Here is a 19600-nt window from a genome sequence, read left to right on the forward strand (position 1 = left end):
CCTGCTGTTTATGGACAACCAAAGAGATCACCTCTGGCCACACTTCAAAACTTAGTTGTACAGCTATAAAATCAATTGACCTAGACCTTGAGAATTATTTCTTATGAAAAGGTTTCATCCCTGTAGCTGTAAGAACAAGTGTTTTTAGATTTTTTTTTTTTTTTTTTGCTAAAGCATAGAGAACACATTGGAGACTATTACAAATATTTATTTCACAAACCTTTTCATTGGCCTTCAGAGGGGGTTAGTCAAGCAAAGATTGAGCTGAACTTAAAGGGTAAAGGTCTGAAGTCAGAACAATCATCTTTCTTTTGTTTATTTCTCAACAGCAATTCTTCAAAGCTCTCTAATATCTTGCTTTTCCTTATCTATGGATATGGAGATCTGAAGTTGACTTGTATTTCCTTTAGTAATGTTTGCTCAATTATAGAGCAGATATCTTCTCTTTTTTTCATGTACTATCCTTGGTACCAGATGTCAGTAGGATATAGAGCCATTTGGGAACTTTTCCAAGGGTAAATTATGAGTGTAAAGATCACATCTAGAGTCTATAAGAAGACAAAGTCTCTGGTTTAGAACCTCAAGGGCAATATTTCTTAATTGAAGCAACGATCATATTTGAGGGATTAGTTTTCTTATTCCTGGCAAGTCATATGTTGCATACAATGCAATGGAGATTTTTTTGGTGACTAAAGAGGGACTGAGCTAGGAAGGAACTCTTTATTATAGGCTAAAAGCATAAGTATTCATAAATGTATATTCACGTAAGCTGAACTTAAGACTTTCTTTCCATAGCCTCTCACCAATGCCTGAAGTCATTCAGACATTCTAGGATCAACGAAGTGTATCACTATTCTGAAGACTCCACTGGGTTTCTGTCTGCTCACCATTGCTTCAAGATTTCATTGAGCACTGCTGTCAACAAGGGGCACGAGTACCAAATGTCTACACCCTTTTAATATCTGCTATGTACCAGTTACCAGATGGGCAAAATGGGTAAAATTATGTCATTTTATCATATTTCAAGGACTATGTGAAAGCCTAGTTATGTACTATTTTACTTTAATTAAAAAAAAAAAACACCATTCAAAGAAGATATTATTGAATCTATTTTACAGATACAGAGACTGGAGCTTAGATGGATGTACCTGATGCTCCACCCTCCCCCACCCCCCACCCTCTGCCAAAATACACAATTTTAAGTATGCGGAAATTCAGGATTCGAATATAATTTATTTCATTCTCAATCTGGTGCTCTTAACTAATATAGTCGACTGCTCCTAAGTACTTTTTTTTTTTTTGCATTCAAGGACTGAAATTCTAGTCATATGGGTAAACTTGTTAGTAATCAATCAAGTGGGTGATGGTGAAGGAAAGCATAAACACTAAGAGGATATGGGGGAGGCATCTGAACTTGACCGATGGGCGGAGACATGGTATCCTGGAGAAGGTGATTGTGCTGGAGGAGTAAGGGTCCGTCAACAGTGATGGAAGAAACACATTTCAGGCATTGGGGAGGGAATGTGCACATACTAGAAGTGACATTATTTTTGTGAAGTTGGGACAAGAGTAGAAATTGAGGAGTGATCTTGAGTGAAAGTAGAAAGGTGGGTAGGGACCTTGTATGGAACCATTGTGAAACACCCTTAAAGGATTGGATTTTACCCATAAATCAATAGGAAGACTGAGGATTTCATGAATGAGAGTAACATAATCAGATCTGAATGTTGAAAATAGCACTTTGGAGGTTTTATGAAGATTAGGATTGAAACGACCAAGATTAGAGGAAGGGAAACCAGATTCTGCTATTAAAAAGTAGTTTATGCAAGAAGAGATGAGTCCCTAAGTATGATAGTGATAATATGGGTGAAGAGGAAGAGAAGGTTTGAGGTATTTTGGGGAATAGACTGTACTGAATTTGGTGATTGGATTGACTATAAAGAGGAGATGAACAAAAAAGAAAAAGATCTCAAAAGTGATTGCTGTTTTTCCATCCTGGTTGACTGTTTCATCAAAGCAGTGCCTATGCAGAAGGAACAGGTTACTGGGAGAATAATGAGGTACCTCTACAGGACACCCAGATGGGGAAGCTTAGAGATGTATGGAGAGATTCGGAGCTGAGCAGAGAGGTCCAAGCTAAAGATATGCTTCTGGAATTCATTGGTATAAAGATGGCAATTAATTAAAGTCTTTAGAGAGGGTGAAATCTTTCAGGGACAGTGTGAAGAAAGAGGGAGAAAAGGATGAGCAGAGGAAGTTCCAACATTTAAAGAATCAGGAGAGGGAGAGGAGCCTGTGGGAAGTACAGGGAAGGAAAACCCAGGTAGGTAGAAAGTAATCCAGAGCTGATCACAGGCAATTAGGGAAAGGGAGATGAAAACTTTCCCAAAGAAGAATGCTTTGGAACAGCTTTAAATTCTACAGAGAAAAGACTAAAAAACATCTTTTAAATTTAGCAACGAGGTGATGATTGACATAACATTTCTCTTCAGTTTAATGGCAACTTTTGTTCCTCACTCTTCTCACTGGGAAGAGGCTTAGTGTGGTTAGAGGTGACCAGGGAGAGCAGGGTTAGAGGTGACTAGGAGAGAAGGATTAGTTTGGGGTTTGCACACGCTCCAAAATCCACAAAGAGGTAGCATGGTAAGAAAAAAAGATTTCTCTCAGCTCTTTGAGGTAAAATTACTGAAATCAACCTTAGAATTAAATAATTTCTAAATAATTTCTTCATCTGTATACTCACCCACGGTACTCAAGTGACTGCTCCTTAGAAGGAGACTGAAGTGAAGGTTTATCTTTTCCCATTTCATTCTCCCTGAGTATCTCTATGCAGCAAACATTTGATGAAGAATTTGTATTATCAGTATCAGAAATCATGGATTTGTTATATTTAGGAATATAGTCATACTGAGTGAGAATTGTGCTTTTATGCTTTGTGACACTGGGCATTTAATCAAAAATAAAAACTTTCCATGGTTGCGCTTGAAGTTAGATATCTATTTGGACACTGCGTCATATTTCCTCGGTGACCTTGGGAAGTTGCTTAATTTCTTTTAGCTTTATTTTCCTCATGGGTGAAGTAGGAATAATACTATTTACCTTGTAAGATTTTTACAGATATTTAAGGAGAAACTGTACATTAAACATTTAGAACAGTTCTTTGCATATAGCCATTGCTTAAGAAATGTTAATCATTATTATTTCTTTTCTAATCTCTAAGCTTAACCTTTCTTCTCTGCTTTGGGACCCCCGATTAAATCTTTTCTGACATTGCTCTCATACTTTATCCCACCCCACCCTCTTTTCCCTTCCTTCCTTCCTTCCTTCCTTCCTTCCTTCCTTCCTTCCTTCCTTCCTTCCTTCCTTCCTTCCTTCCTTCCTTCCTAAAAATTTTTGTTGCCATTAATCATCCCTAGTGTTCAATTACTTTTAAAAAATCATTTTTTTTCTTTGGATCCTGATGCTTATTTCATGAACTTTGAATTTATTTCTTTCCCTTTCATGACTAACTATACCCATTGCATGATCTGTTTTGTTTGCAAACTTAGAAATGGTTATCTTAGGTTCCTGAAACTGCTTATGGGAAGGTTATTGGTGACCTATTTGTAATGAAAATCTTCAACCTCTTGGGTTATTCAGTTGCGTGTGATTTTGTTGAGAGCCAAACCCTTCCTTGAAAGATCTCTTACCCTTCTTCTCTGTGTTACTACAACATCCTCAATCTTTTCTTCACCGATTCTTTTTTTCCCTCCCACATCCAAACCATTGGAGTTTCTTAGGGATTATTAGTGTTTAGCTTTCTCTTCTCTTTTTTACACTAATTTCTTCATAGAGTTTTTATCTACTTAGAGTTTTTACTATAAAATGAATGAAAGTATTACATCCACATCTGTGCTCTGAGTTTTTAACCTCCAAATTTCCAAACAACTAAAACCTTGCTATCTTCTTATTCTTCAACGGGTAAGCTCAACCTTCATCCCTTTATTGGGCTCTACTATTTTCTAATCCATAAGGCCCTCTCTCATTTCTATCTGTCTCTTAGATTATACCATTCAGGTTAGTATCTGTCTTAAACTGTGTGAAAACAGAATTTTCCAGTAGCTTATATGTAATTTGAAGAGACAGCACTCAGATTGGTATTTCATGAGCGAAACTCAAATATTTGATAATTAATTACTATGTCCACTTTTTAAAAATGTCAGCATGGTTGATGAAAAATGAAACGTAGGTAAACATCAAACAAGAAATCATTTTATACCCTAAAGTGTTGTAATACTTATTAGAGAATTCGTGTTTCTTATTGAGTTAAGTATATTTAATACTATTAAGAGACAGTACCACAGGAGCCCCAGGCCTGGAACTTGCACCTGGGTTTGAATATTCCAGAAGAACCACCAGGAGGACCAGATGAGTGAGCAATAGTGTTTATTACTTCTGAGACAAGGAAGCTTTGGCAGCGGCTGGTTGAAGCTGCAGGAATAAGGCTGCTGACCAAGAGCAAGCAGAGTTTTTTATGCACACAAGGAGAAGGAGGGGTTATCTCATTGGGGGAGCAGTTGCCTTCCCAGAGGAATGGGAGCAAGATGTGCTGCTTAGGCACAGGAGAAGATAACGTCCATGGGAGGAGCAGAAAACATCCTTGGGAGGGAACACTGCTAAAGCTCTTTGTGTAAGGCCTTTCTTGGCTGCTGGCCCGGCAGCTGTCAGTCTTCTGCAAATGTGGAGGGGGTATGTTCTGAGTTAACCCTATGGGGACACAATTAGAATATGAGATTTAAGTGTATTAACTATTAAGGGTCATATAAAACAAATGTACTAAACGAATGCTTTTTCCTTTTTTTTTTTTTTTGTTAATTATTTGACACTGGAACTTAATCTCATTAATATGTTTCTCTATAACCCTGGTTAATAAATGAGCAGAATTTTTTTTTCCTGGAACATCAAAATGGGATATTTTGCAAACATTTTATGACTCCCAATTGAGAGAATACAATAAATTCTGAATGCAATTACTTTCATTGCAATCCACTACAATCTGATTTGTGCAGTTAATTAGAAAAAAAACCCTATGAGTGGTAAATTCTCCGTTGAAGAAATATTTTGTTTTGTGTGGTATTGAGCAAAGCTTTCCTAAACTTTCATGTTTTTGATTTGAAAGATTCAAACTAAATCTCAAATAAATTGTAGGTACAGTAAAAAAAAAAAAAAATGTAACAAAACAATCTTCTTGATACAAAGCCACACAAAAAGAAAGCAATTTTTCTTTGATTTGGACAAAAGGACTATTTCCCTTATTCCTACTTAGTATACCAGATTAAGCTCAGAAAGTACATAGACTTGTTCATGTATTGTCTGGTTGAAAAATGACTAAATTTCGATTGTGGACAGGGTCACTTGAAAGGCTGCTTGGTGGTGTCCAAATAATAATTATGATACTACTTGGGTCTGTAGGTAGGAATATTGAAAGCTCAATTTGAATTTTTTTTCAATGGTTGAGTCACTCCAGTGCCCCTGTGAATAACTTGTTTTTCCACCTTAATTTTTATGTCACAATTCAACTGGGAATTTTAATAAGAAAATATAATACAGTAATTCAATAATAAGAAAAATTTTAAGACAGAAAAAGAGAAAAACAAAAAACTAGTAAACTCTTGCAGGAATTTTGCTAGAGATGAGGGCCAAATGTGAGTGAATTACAACTGGGACAATTGAACAACAGCAGTATTTTATTTTAGTCTACCCAAAAGAAATATGTCTCCAAGATGGCATATTTCTGGCCTCAGCTATCAGCTTTATTTGATATGTTGCTACTGTGCTTTCATTTTTTTCATTTGTTTATTCTATCAAACAGATATGTATTAAAATACCAACTATGTGATAAAGTTCTAACGGTTAGCGACATTGGGAAAACATGTGATGAAGTTACAGTCCTTCCTCTTGCTAAGTTCTTCTCATCCACCCTTACCCAGGCCTTATACCAAGAGGAGAGCCATTTGCAGGAATCACAAGATGGGAGTTTCATACTTTGGGGACTGCGGGATCCTTGGGGATTGCAGTATGGGGGGGAAAAATGTGTTTCTGGCTTTGAATCCATCATAGTTCCTTTGCTGCCTCTACTTGAAACAGTAAGGAATTCAAGACTAAGAGGTAGAACTTGGAGAGTCTGAAACCTATGTTAAATAGCTCAAGTTCTGGAGAAGGAGAAGACGGCCACTCGTGTGGGTTTGGAGTCTGCTGCTAAGAAGATGCTTAATGATTTTGTGATGCATATTTAGGTGGTAGCTGAGATTTAGAAGATGGGAGACTCAAAAGAAAGTAGCATAACCCTATTTTAGTATTTTTCCCCACTCTGATGAATCACCTAGGTTTGCCCCTTTTAATTCACGGGGTAATCTTTAAGTAACTACAGAAGTGGGTTTATGGATAAGTCTATACTTTTCAAAGAGAGATTTTTATTCCAGTTATACTTTTCTCTATATTCTATCTCCTTTCTCTCTTTCTCTCTCCTTTTAATTGTTACATTCTGTGTACTTTCAAGGATCTATTCATTTTCCTTATAAAAATTTAAAAACTTTAGAGGTTTATAAATAAGCAACAGGATGGTATCTTCTGTTATATTTAGGGTTATAAAAATAGAAAGGACAATGACTTGGTTGGAAATAGATCAATTCTCTGAAGGTATGGAGAGTAAGGGCAGGAGGGAAAAGAATTCGCCTGGCAATTTCATATGACACATAGTCCAAGTTATTCCCATAGGGACTTGTTCAAGTCCCTATGGGAAAATGTAGGATATTTTCTGCATAGGAAATAAACTTACTACTGTGTGACTGATAACCTCCTAGGGTGTGTCCCCAGGCCATAACTAGTCTCTGGGCTTCTCTGACCCTGTATAAGTTATGATCAGAGGGGAATTTCCTTATTTGAATTCTCGTCACTTCAGTGACTTTCTAACTAGAAATGGGAGAACCCAGAAAAGTTTCAAAAAAAAAAAATTTAGTTCTTCTTGGCAATTACATGTTTGTTTTTTTTTTCCTGTATGTCATTTGGATATGAGAAAACCTTATTACTTTACAAAAAATTATGAAACAGTTCTCTGGAAAAATGAACATGATTTTGGGTCAACAACTGGAGAATACTCCCTTTTTTTTCTCTAGTAGCTCCACAATAAAATGTCTGTTTAATATAACTGAGGAGAAAGACTACAAATGTTGCTTTTTATTCGTGTGTGTCCTTTTGTATAAAATTGACACATGCTTCAGTTTTTTTTAATACTTAAAGTATATACTATAGACAGCTGTCTAGAAATTTACTGTAAATCTCCATTGACTTTCTTATGTAGAAACAGGTACTATCATATGTCTTTTCTAAAAAGTGAAAAAAGGGAAGTGATAAAACAAATGTTTCCTGGACTATTGATTATAGAACTCCAGAAGACTGTGTGTAATGTGTGTGTGTGTGTGTGGGGGGGGGTGTATAAGAATGAGTGAGAGAGGGAGGGAGAGGGAAAGAGAGAAAGAAGAGAAAAAAAAGGTTTTCGAGGGAAGAGAAAATAATAGAGTGGTAAAAAAAAAATGCATGTCTATACTTTAAACATAAACTTCAGCTTGAAATAATACAAAGAAGAAAAACATGGTTATAAGGAAATACTAAGGAGAAAGGGATTGATAGGATAGGGTATATTCCACCAATTGAAAAATTCCATAGCTATGTTTTTATTTCCTAAGGTATCTGAAGAGGTTCTGTTAACTTTTAACTCAATTTATTGTTCAGATTTGAGTTTTGTGTTTTCTGTCATGTAGCTGTCAAAATGATTGCACTGTTGCTAAAGAGAATTTAGTAAAGTTAATATAATTATTTGTAATAATAGTAGATCAATGAATTAGACCAGAATCATCCTCTAAAAAGTTTTAAAGAGTGTAAATTAAATCTATTCAAACATTTTGTCATAAGATAATGAGAAACAGAGTGGCCAAAGGGACAGTGCCAAGATAGACACACTTGAAATTTGAAGCCATTCTCTTCATATTTAAATATCTATTAATACTTTTGTTTTCCTACAGGAAAATCAGTTTCCAAAATAAATCCTTTTCTGACTTTTCAAGTGTCAGCTATTAGGGCATGAAATGGACCTCATTTCTGATGCCCACAGATATGTAACATATTAATAAATTCAGCCATTGCTTTTCTTCCTTCCTGGTTCAACTCTTGAATAAAAAAGTTTGTTTCATACTGACTGTGTGCTCATTGATCCCAACATAGTTATAGACCTATCATGAGTTTTCGAGCTTTGAAATGTTTTCTAATATAGTTTAATATAAATAGCAAATTTAACTGTGAGTTTCTTGATGTTTGGGATTAACATGCAGTACAATGTTGAGCCCACAGTAGATATTCGATAAGTGTTTGTAGAAAAAATGAAATTTTTGAATTGATCAATCTAGATCGATTGGTTAGCTTTAATTTTCTCCATGAAAATAGGCTGCTTTCCCAAACTTATATGCAGTTTTGCAACTTCTTTTCTCTATAAGTCATAACTAAACCCAGGCCTTTTAAGTATAGATGTGCCCAAACCAATCTATCACCAGTTCTACAGAAATGATTTAAAAGTTGTCCAAAGATTATTCTTTTGGATAAGTATATCATGCATTATTTGGTATTTAAATTAAATAGTAATTCACACATAAAAATTAAACTTTTTAAAATATACAAAATTAAAAGTTAAAATAAAATACCTGACCTTACTACACATGACTGTTGTTGAATTGAGAATGTAGACAAGCTACTGCACCGTAGACATATTTGCCATGGTCAAGCTCAATTAACAGCCATCTCTTTGAGCAGGTCACCTAGAGTCCTGATTGGATGGACATGTTCACCTATCAGCCCACAAAACACCTGTAGACACTAGAAGCCCCACACGTATGTTAGAGATGAGGCATATAACTTAAAGAGCAACTAGACTCCTGTGTTTCCCCCTATTTTTATATAGAGATAAAATTTGTGATGAATAAAACCTTGGTATTCATAAATATCCAAATAATAGCAGTAAAATATTTAAATCTTATACTTTCTAGATTATGAGAATAAATAATTTTTCCTAGAACATAAATTACCTGCTATTTCAGGGAAGGTAAATAATCAAAAAAAAAAAAAAGATGATGTATTAGACCTCTAGGTCTCCTTGTTTGCCCTTAATTAAAGTATCTGTGTCATGTCTATTATGGAATGCTCCTAATCTTCTTGTAGATTATAGAATTTAAATATTAAATATCACAGAGATTTTAAACATCACTAATTCACTGGTTTTTAAAATCAATTTACCAAGTATTGGGAGTCTCAATATGTTTGTCCTAGAGTTGTAGAAGTGGAAAAGACAGAAATAGCCTGTCTTCATGTGATGAACATGAAAAAGTTTTTATACATAAAAAAAATTGTTATGAAGGAACAGTTTAACGCACTGTCATCGGTTGTAAAAGTTGAAAGGAACAAACAAGGAAAACCGAAGTACACAGCATGCTGGTATTTCTTGCATCCCTTTTAAAGCTCTTTCATGCACCTAGAATGCCCCCTTCAGGGAGACACCACTGACCACAGGTTGGGCCAAGGGCACCATCTCTGCCCTCTTGTCCCATACTGTGTGCATGTTTGTACTTCTTTCATTGTCTTCGCCATGTTATTAAAATTTATCTCTTCATATTTGTTTATATCTGTGAATCATACTCTTTATGAGGGCAGTGACAGATTTTATTCATCTTTCAACCCCAATCACTAACAATTTAATTGAATAAGTAGTTTAATTCTTTTGCCGAAGATTGAATTTTTGGGATGAGGTGTGATGGGAAGGAAAAGCTTCACTTTTGGGGAGAAGGAAAGACTGAATTCTACTCTTAGGCTGCCACCAACAAGTTTGTTGTGGGAACGGAAACGAGGGACATGATATAAACTTGGGTGCCTGCTTTGGGCACTGAATTTTGACAGATGCTTTGGTATTCTGCATTTCTTCCTCTGAGCTCACCTCTGATTACATACAGTCACAGCTTTGGGGGACATTCCCTGAAGTTCAGACTCATCTTCTGTGGGCATGAAAACCTCTACTCCCATCTGAGCCTTCTCTGATACCACTCTGGAGGAAGGGTTGAGGTGCCTCATTACAGCTCAGCAACAGTGCAGGTCTAGGTACCCCACTTGGCCTTTGCTGCTGAGAGTAGGGTTGGGAGGGAGCACAGATTTTTTTTACCTGTGGTACTTCCTGTGAGTCCATCGGTGTTTCTAGGTTGCTGGTGTCTCCAGAAAATGGTCTGGAATATATGAAGCAAAGACAACTCAAAACTCAGAGCCTAAAAACCTAGAGACCGCACTGCTGTGTCTTCCATGGGTCTTGCGGTCCCTAGTCAGTCTTTCTTCTCTTCATCTTTTAAAGTCTAACAATGTTTGTTTTATATATAATGTCCTCATTTTTTTTCTCACTATAGTTATCAGGAGAAATAGGGGAAAGTGTGTTTACTTCATTTTTTCAGAAGGAGAAATCTCTCCGATGTCTTTTAAGATAGAGTAGCTTTGATGCCTTGGCAAGCATCTCCTATCCAGCCAACCTTTGGGGTTTAGTGGCTCAGGGGATTCTCGCTGTACCTTCTCACCTTACCCTCTCACTGTACTCTCTCACCATACCTTCTCATTGTCAGGTCGCCTGCTCTAGCCTTAATACTGAACCGCTCAGAGTATTATCCGGCTGCATAAGATCTGTGCCTCCCCCTGTCCACGCTGCTACCATGCTCCAAAACCACTTCCCTGCTGCCCCTTTACCATTACATGCATATCTTTCCTCATACTTATAGGTCCTTTGCAGTCCCTTGTCTATCTCTATAGACAATTGAATAAAAATTCTCTATAGTTTCGAGTATGAGTACTGAATGGGATAATATCATCTCAAGTATGCTATAATTTGACATGTTCTAAAATTTGTTCAGGGCAAACAAATTTATCATGTAGAGATTTCATTTTTAAATGAGTTTATTTGAAAAACCACTTTTCTCAAAAGAAAAGGGTTTAATTCTCTGTAAGAAAACCATGGTGTATATGCTATCTGTTTAATAGTAGAGAAAGACTAAATAGTCTTGGGAATAATAGAATAAGTGAAAAAAATCTTAGCTTAACTACTGTCTCTATTTTTTTTAGAAGACTGCTCGTGTAACTATTTTATATTCCAAATGCTTCCGTATTCACAATCATTATTGTTTTTAATCCTGGCATTGAGAGTCAAGAAAGGCCAGACAGAAAGAATGTGAAATAGAATGGTTACTAATGCAGAAAGTGTGTTTAACCCAGAATCCTAACATCAATTGAACTAATATTATGGCTTCATGATTTTATTTCAAAAATAATTTCCCCCTTCCCAACTGTCTAACTAGCTACTTCTTGCTACCAGCTTGTCTCAGGGGATGTATACTGACTGGAAATTTTGAAAATCTGTAAAAGTGTTTATTAAATTTTGAAAAATTAGATTAAACACTCACAATAAGCAATCATCATTTTCGTATTTGTTGAGCAATTGCTCCTAGTTGAACCACAAGCTTGGGCTATAAATTCAGAAGAAAGAGCAAAAGTGCAGTAAGTTGTTTGCATGAATAACACATTTGTAGATACTAAAAAACAAATAAATCAACTAATCAACTAAACAAACCTTAAAGGAAAACAAAGTGAACATGAAAATAATAGAACAAGTCCCAATATACCTGGAGGAGAAAAAAGTCATTAACAACAGTGTATGTTAAACACAGTTCTTTTCTGAAAGTTTGCCCACCTTTTCTCTTTATATAACTTTTCCCCTTTAAATTTAGGATAGATCAAAGGGAAGAGGGATGACATGTCAGTTCTTCGCTTACAAAAGAAAGCTGAGAGTGTGGAAAGATCTTCAGGATTTATATCCTCCAACTTGCCTGCCCAGTAAGGAAATCCCTTCTCAACATTGTGTCTGTCGAAACTAGAACAGGGGCAGAGAACTGTTTCTACTTTGATGCATGCCACTTTTTTGCTAGCTTCAATTGTTGGAAAATGTTTCCTCATACTGAGCTGAATTGTTCCTCCATATTCTCGTTTGGTCATAGGGAGCAATTCTGGGTCTCGGTTATATGATGAGGTTTAAATGCTTTCTTCTTCTGTAGGTTAAATATTCCCGGGTTCTTTCCTGGTCCATTTTGACAACTCTTCTAGGCATTGTACCATCGTGATAACTCCCTTTTTAAAAATGCTGCCATTTTAAAAAATGCACCTACTAAAATATGATGGGAAATGTGATTTAAGAAAATTTTAATTCAGGGAATAGTTATCAAGCATTTATAATGTGTCGGATACTGTCGAGCCCTGGAACCATCAGTGAACACAACTATCTGCCCTCCTGAATATCACCGTTTAGTAAAGACAGACATTCAATGAGTAATTCAAACTGTGATGAATGTTAAGGAAGAGATTGTGTTGTTGTCTAGAGCGGAGGGAATTTAATTAATTCTGGAAAATGATGGAAGGCTTCTATGATGAAAAGATGTTTAAGCCGAGACTTAAAGCATGAGTAGAAATTAGCTAGGAAAACAGAAGTCCAGGCAATGGAAGTGGTCCATGGGGAAGACTTGGGGTAAAGAGGTGTCCCAAAATTCAAAGGAAGAGAGCATTTAAGAACAGGATTCTAAGTGGAGAGGGTCTTGGATTGCTGCCACCATTGGATAATGGGAAACTCAGCTGTTCAGAAAGGAACAAACCCCTTGAGTCTCTTCTCTCTTCTACCTAGCTTTCACACTGTCTCCTTTACTTATTTATATGATAGTTTTAGCAACTGACCTGGTTATGTGAAAATATCATCTTGAAAATAAATGCTTTAAAGATTTCGCTTTCAGAAAAAGTGATCAAGCTGACAGTCTCTTTTCTTCCTACTTAGCTGTATTTTTGTGCCACAGTGAAAAATTAAAGAACAAAAATTTTTCAATGAATTTGGCAACAAGGAATTCATTGGTGACATTGCAAAGAGCCCTTTGTGGCTTAGTTGGAGAGAAAGCCAGACTGCAGTGGGTTGAGGGTCACTGGTAGGTGAGCTAGTGAATACAGAGAATGCAAACACTCTAAAGAATCTTAGCTATAGAGGGAAGAAGAGAGATAGGGTAAGTGTCTATAGGAAAAGAGGAATAAAGGAATGCTAACTTCTTTTTTTGAGAGAAGAGACTACGACAAGACTGAATACTGTTGGAAGGACACTACTATTTACGGAAAAGTAGGAAATATAGGAAAAATAGGTTCCTCAAAAGGTTGCCTATCTTTGACCTTTGTTTCTGGTTTGGTTTGGAAGGCAAATTTAAAACATAAGTAATGACTATGTATGATAAGACATCCTATAATTACCTAGTTGTATGATGAAAAGAAAAAGAGGAAAAAAAAAAGACAATTAGGTTATATATATTGAGGTGACAATACATTCAAAAGGTAGTAGCAAGCCTAGAGATCAATTGGGGTTGGAGGTTTAGAAACTGAAAAGATTTAGAAGCTTCTTTTACTTTCAAACCATTTGATTTTGAGCAGGTGACAGAGCCTTTTGAAACTTGTGCTTTCCATCTGGAAAAAGAGGATCATGATGCTGAACTCAGTTTGTGTGTGTGTGTGTGTTTGTCAAGAAGAGATAGTTCTTGTAAAACTCTTATCGTAGTTATTGTACAATAAATGATAGTTCATAAAAAAATTTGATAGAACACAGGACTTGAATGACAGAAGGACTATCACTCTATCATGCTTTGCACATAGTAGGTGTTCATGAAAAAAACTGGGGCAAAAGAAAGGGGAAGTGAGATGCACATTGAGAGCAAATATAAGAAGCACTAAGAACATGTGTGAGGGCAAATGACAAATTAGTTGGGTCAACAGGACACGCAGCAAAATTTCATTGTGTTCGTGATATTAGGAAAATCTGGGAGATCGAGTACTTGGATACGAACTCATAAACTATAATTCGTGATGTATTAATTATGTTGTCTGTTATAACAGGTACACATCTTGGTCCAAAATAAACCAGAAGTATAAGAAATACACCCGCCCCGGAACAATAACAGCTTTATTGCCTGCTCCTCAGCCACAGCTCCAGCTCCTTCCCTCTAGCCGGCACAGAGCCATCTGCTCAGCCACGCTGGCCTGGTCTTGCAGCGATGTGCACAAGACGCTGCCCTGATGGAACTGCTCCTTTAGAAGACTGCGGATTTTGACATTCTTTTTCCTTTCATCGTATTTTTTTCTTCTGAATTTTCTTTGATCTTTTTTTGCTTAAAATCTCTTCCTCCTCAGGAGTCAGCTTGGCCCCCTCCTTGCGGCTCAGGGGCAGGGAAGGCAGTGAGGGGCTGGGCTCGTACCCTGGCTGGCAGGTGTGTGGTCAGGGAGCCCCATGAGGGTCTCGATGCGGACCGGTGGGTTGTTGCATGCACCTAGACAACAGCAATAACCCTTGTTTTGCAAGTCCAGCGCTGGAAGCCCTAGAAGCTCCCCACGAACAGCCTCAAGGCACGACACTGCTTGTTGCCTCTGGGCAAATGGACTGTGTGTGGGCAGCCGAGCATCCGAGCTCGTCTTTTCGCCACTTGCGGTTGGGCTTTCTCTTGCCCCCGGTGTTACAGCGCTCGTGCCAGCTGTCCCGAGAGATGCCCATGGTTGGCACCAGCTGGAGAGAGCTCAACTAAAAGTTTTGAATCTCCGATTCTCCAGGACATTAGACACTAAAGCTGTTTCTTTTTCCTCTCGCTTGCGCCTTAGTTTCAGGGAAATTTATGTAATTTCAGGGTGTTGTAAGACCCATCTTGTCCTTGAGTCATCTGTCCACACAGATATTTGCTAACCACTGATCCCATGCGGTCCTTGCTCACTGATCCATGTAGTAAATTGTACAGACAGCTCTCATTCTTGTTCACCTGGAACCAGTGGGTGGGGCCTCTCTGCTATGTTCATGCCACGCTTGAGAGCCGGAACACCATTCTCCTGCTGCCATATTATTCCCTGGCAAGGGACATGCCCTGGCACATATCTATGACTTCATTTGCCTTATGCCTAACCCGTGACTTCATCATTTCTATATCACTTACATCACAATCTAAGAAGAGGGGCGGATATCCACATTTGTTCTCTGTCTCCTTAACCGCATCAGGGTCTTGCTGCCTCACTGAAGTTCTAAGATGGAAACCAGGGTCGATGCTCTCTTTCTCTAAACCCCAATACTGTGTCTTTCTTCTGCTCTTCCCCAGCCTAGCAGACTATTTCCCTAGTCTCTAGGGGAAATCCCTCCCTGTATAAATCTTGATGGTTTCCCCCAGATGCGTTTTTGCCCTTAAACCAATCCTTTTATGGGTTTAGGATTTTGGAAAATATAAACCAAAGACTTGTAGGAAGTTTCTGTTTTCCCCCCACCCTATCACACCCACATCCTCAGGAAATAACTCAGAATACACGATTTGCCTGAGTTGGGTGAGCAGGTAGGAAAGGGAAAGTGGGAACTTGAGGGAAAAATTTATATTTCAACATCTTGCGATAATGGCAGTACATTGCATTGCCTTATAATTTGCTATATGAATTGAAACTTGATAGAGACCTTAAATCAGTTATTTCAGTTTGGCCAGTCTCATTCAGCAGCGTACTTCAGCATATTTTTATTCGTCTGTATCCTTCGTCCATATTATTTGGGGGAAAAAAAACTCTGTACAAGTTCCTTTAGCTCAACTTATGAAAATTCAGATTAGCTGGCAGAAAAATTAAGGTCTGGCAATCACTCATCTGAGATCGTAATGGCAACATTTTAAGATGGTTTATATGGGTGTTAAGCTCATATTTTACAAAGGAGGTCATCACAATCCAGACTTTCTTCTCTTGGAAGAGTCCTGAAAAGTCAATATTGATTTCTGTCCAAGGTTTCTTGGTTACTTCCCAAGGGTACAAAATTACTTTTGGCAGTTTTGTGCTAAGTGGTATAGCATATCCTATTTTTACTTAAAATTTTACTCAATATAAAAATCAATGAACAGGTTGGTAGATTTTCACGTTTAGTCATTGCCTTCATGGAAATAAATCTGCAAGATAAAGAACCGACAAAGTATCAGAATAGGTTTCATTTAAGAGTAGACTTTTTTTTTTTTTTTTTTTTTTAATCTAGGGAGTGTTATATGGGTTTGGGATTGATTTTTTTTCCCTAAGCAGCTTCTCTACTCCATCTCTTCTCCACACCGAGCTTCAGGTAGTTTAGCATCCCCAAGAGATACCTGTAGGATTTGATGTTCTAGCATCAGCATTTTCAATGACAACACAATATGATTGGGGATTAGCAGGTGATGATTACTCACGGCGTGAGTATTCAATATTGCTTTCTAAATGTCCAAATAAATATTTGGTTCTAGGTTTTGGACATAAAACTCCTGTGCTACAGAGAGGAATTCATAATGAAAAGTAGCACAGCCCTTTAGGAGAGTTTTAAAAAGAAGCTCGTGGTCTATGCTACTTATAAGAGGCATGGTTGAGAGCAGATATATAGGACTTCTTGTCACCCATGATAGCAGCTGAGATGTTGTGAAAATATACTTTTACTCACATGTATGTGAATGATTGATGTCTTGGGGCCATCTGGTATTTCGTGGTGGAGTGCTGGGGGCAGGAAGCTGTGCTTTATTTCATTGTGCTTTGCTAACAAAGTCTCAGAAGTCAGTAACTGTTTGGCATTCCTGAAAGTGTCCTCGTGTTGATGAGCCCACACTTAGACAATGAAATAATGAAAGAGTTGGGCACCCCAGCGATATGTGACGGTCTGGTGTTGTGTCTGGAGCAGATACATTTTAGAGTGATGTGACTGTCACCACACCACTGTTTGAACTGAGTAAAGTAATTCAAGCAGATAAACATTTTAAAAGGTTAGGATTTCATTTTTCTGTTTCTTCCTGACTTAGACGCATGATGTATACAGATGAGGAAGGCCTCTTGAATTCTGCCTCTGAGTGTGTCCGGTCTTGGTCTTGGAGTTAGGACACATTCACCTGGGAATACCAGATGTCAGAGCTTTCGTCGGAAGAATTAGAAAATGCCAGGAGGCACAGACTTTCCGAACCACCTGACTTACAATGCTTGTCAAAAGGTGTTAGTTGATTAAATGTCTGTGGTAGCATCTGTAATGACGAAAATTATTATTACATGTGGGTCAGAACTTCACCGAGTGGCCAACTATAGGTCTTACCATAAAATTATATTTAAAGTCAGAATGATAGAGTTGAAATTTCAGGAGTCAAAGAGACCAGAATGAATTTGGACCCTGATACCTGACAGGTCTGAATGGGGGTGAATTATCAAATCCACTTGAATATCAGTTTTATGATGAAGATAATAATAACTTTCTTAAAGATTAGTTGAGAAAAGGAAAATGAAACACCTGGTATAGATTTAGGGCTCAATAGCTTTTAGGTGAGTCTTTTTAGGTAATTTTTCAATTACTTAAATATCCCCATTTCTAATATTCTTGAAACAATTATAGACTCTTAATAGAGTTTAGAGTAAAAGGGACATGGCTTTTTACCTGAGCTTTAATTTTAATTTTCGAACGATGAATGCCATTTCCCTCCCAGGTTTCTAGTATGGTGGAGAGGATAAGTTTTCAGATTTGTGCATGTGTTTTCCATTTCTTGTTTCTGCCTCTTAGAGTTTAAGAGATGGGTGTCTGTTATAGGAGAGGAAAGAAAACTGTTGTGAGTCAGCTCTGTTCTCAGCAAAGTAGAGGGAGTGTGAATTGCCTAATGAGGGCCAGGCTTTAAATAATGTTACTCTAGAGACTCGTTCATTTGCGAGAACACATTGGCCGCTCTTACTTGGCACTGACAATCTGGAGGATAGTCTGCACTGGTCAGTTTTCAACTGGATATTTAGTCCACATGGGCATGCCAGCCTCCCATTTCCAGAAACCTCTCTGGGTCATTTGGCATTGCTTTACTTTGTGCAGGAAAGAAGCTAACCATCTGAGTAAGTTGCTTTTGAAAAATTCTCAGATTTGATTGAAGAATCACAGATTTATTTTTTGGAATCATTTTATCATTTAAACATTTAATCATTTATTTATTCGTGCATTCAAATGTTTATTTATTCATGCATTATATATCCCTGCATTCAAGAAATAGGTTAAATGCTGGTACAAGAAGGCACTTCGCCTAGGAAAATGCTCAATTTGCCCATTGAAATTATGGGAATTCTAGTTTGTGTTAGGGTTCTCCTGAGAAACAGAACCAATATGTTGTTTGTTTGTTTGTTTATTACAAAGAATTGGCTCGTGCCGTTATGGAAGTTCTTGAGGCTGAGTAGCCCCCAGATCTGCAGTTGGCAGGCTTGAGACCAAGAATAGCTGATGTTTCATTTGGAATTTGATGGCAGGAAAAGACAGATGTCCGGGGTCAAGGTGGTCAGGTGGGAGGCGTTTTCTCTGATTCATGGGAATGCCAGTTTTTTTGCTCTATTCAGGCTTTCACCTGATAGGATAACACCCATCCACATTAGGGAGTGCAATTGTCTTTACTGAATTTACTGAATCGGATTTTAATGTTATCAAGAAACACCCTCACAGACATGCAAAAAATAATGCTTGACCAAATATCTGGGCATTCTGTGGCCCAGTCAAGTTGAGACGTAAAACTGACCATCGTACCATATGTTCGTTGTTGTTGCTGAAATAATAAAACATTGAACTCAATGCAAAATCATATTATAAATCAAAACTTGTCTTCAAAACTTTTATGTTTTAGAGTTTGATAATTCCTCTTTGGAGAGCCTATCATAGCCTCAAAGGTCTAGGATTTATTTTATGTTTTCTCAAAATTCCAAGTACTCCTCAAAGTTATTGACCATCACATCCTGCTTTAGAATTCTTCTAAAATTTGTCTATTTAACTGGTATTAAAATATTCAAATATAAATCCAGTCCCAGGAAAGAACAAATGTTATTTCAATTTTCTTAAATTGATCAACATTTTTGAGGACTATGCTGTATAAGAGAACATTCATTTTTACATCATACGTTCTTGATAAATATTTCCCATCTCCCCATGTGCAGAATTTCCACTGGTGTGATTACCTCTATCCTATTGCTATAAAGCAACTCCCACACCAAGAAAACTGCCTTAGGTTTTTATATATTTTAAAGGAGATTCATAACAAAAAGAGGTTCCTTGCCCTTTTGTAAAGAGAATAAAAGCAATAAATATATTTAATATCATACATAGAAGTATGAACGTAAAGTGAACTTCACGTATCCTTAATCTAATGACATATCGTTTTCACTCTTTTATGGTTACATCACGTGTGATCAGATTTAATCAGAGGTTACTTATCAAAGTGAATCCTTGGCTAACCCTGTTGTTTTCTCCAACTCTGTCTCCTACCCACAGGCTCCCTGCGTCTTCTGTTCTCACTGCCAAATTCGAGGTCCCCACATGGCTCTTGCTTTGAGCCAGGGGGCTATGGCCCTGGGGATTGGCATCATTCATCCTTAGAATACCCCTCAAGATTAGATGAAATAATGTGGCTTCAACTGAATCATGACTTACATAAGAATTTATGTTAAC

At 37.3% G+C, this 19600-nt stretch overlaps 1 protein-coding gene across 2 annotated transcripts in view; it reads left to right on the forward strand.

The window, feature by feature from the left end:
* MRPL39 (mitochondrial ribosomal protein L39) overlaps positions 1-18730 on the forward strand; it is a 131427-nt gene extending 112697 nt beyond the window's left edge. Inside the window, exon 11 of one of the 2 annotated variants that reach the window (XR_004950309.1) lies at positions 14023-18730. The gene's annotated coding sequence lies outside the window, so the exon portion shown is untranslated. Of the gene's footprint in view, positions 1-795; positions 5210-14022 lie in introns of those variants that run through there. The other variant, XR_004950308.1, reaches the window with a different exon arrangement.
* Positions 18731-19600: the final 870 nt, after the last annotated feature.

This window comes from Rousettus aegyptiacus, unplaced genomic scaffold (assembly GCF_014176215.1).
Source record: "Rousettus aegyptiacus isolate mRouAeg1 unplaced genomic scaffold, mRouAeg1.p scaffold_m13_p_4, whole genome shotgun sequence".
Lineage (NCBI taxonomy): Eukaryota > Metazoa > Chordata > Mammalia > Chiroptera > Pteropodidae > Rousettus > Rousettus aegyptiacus.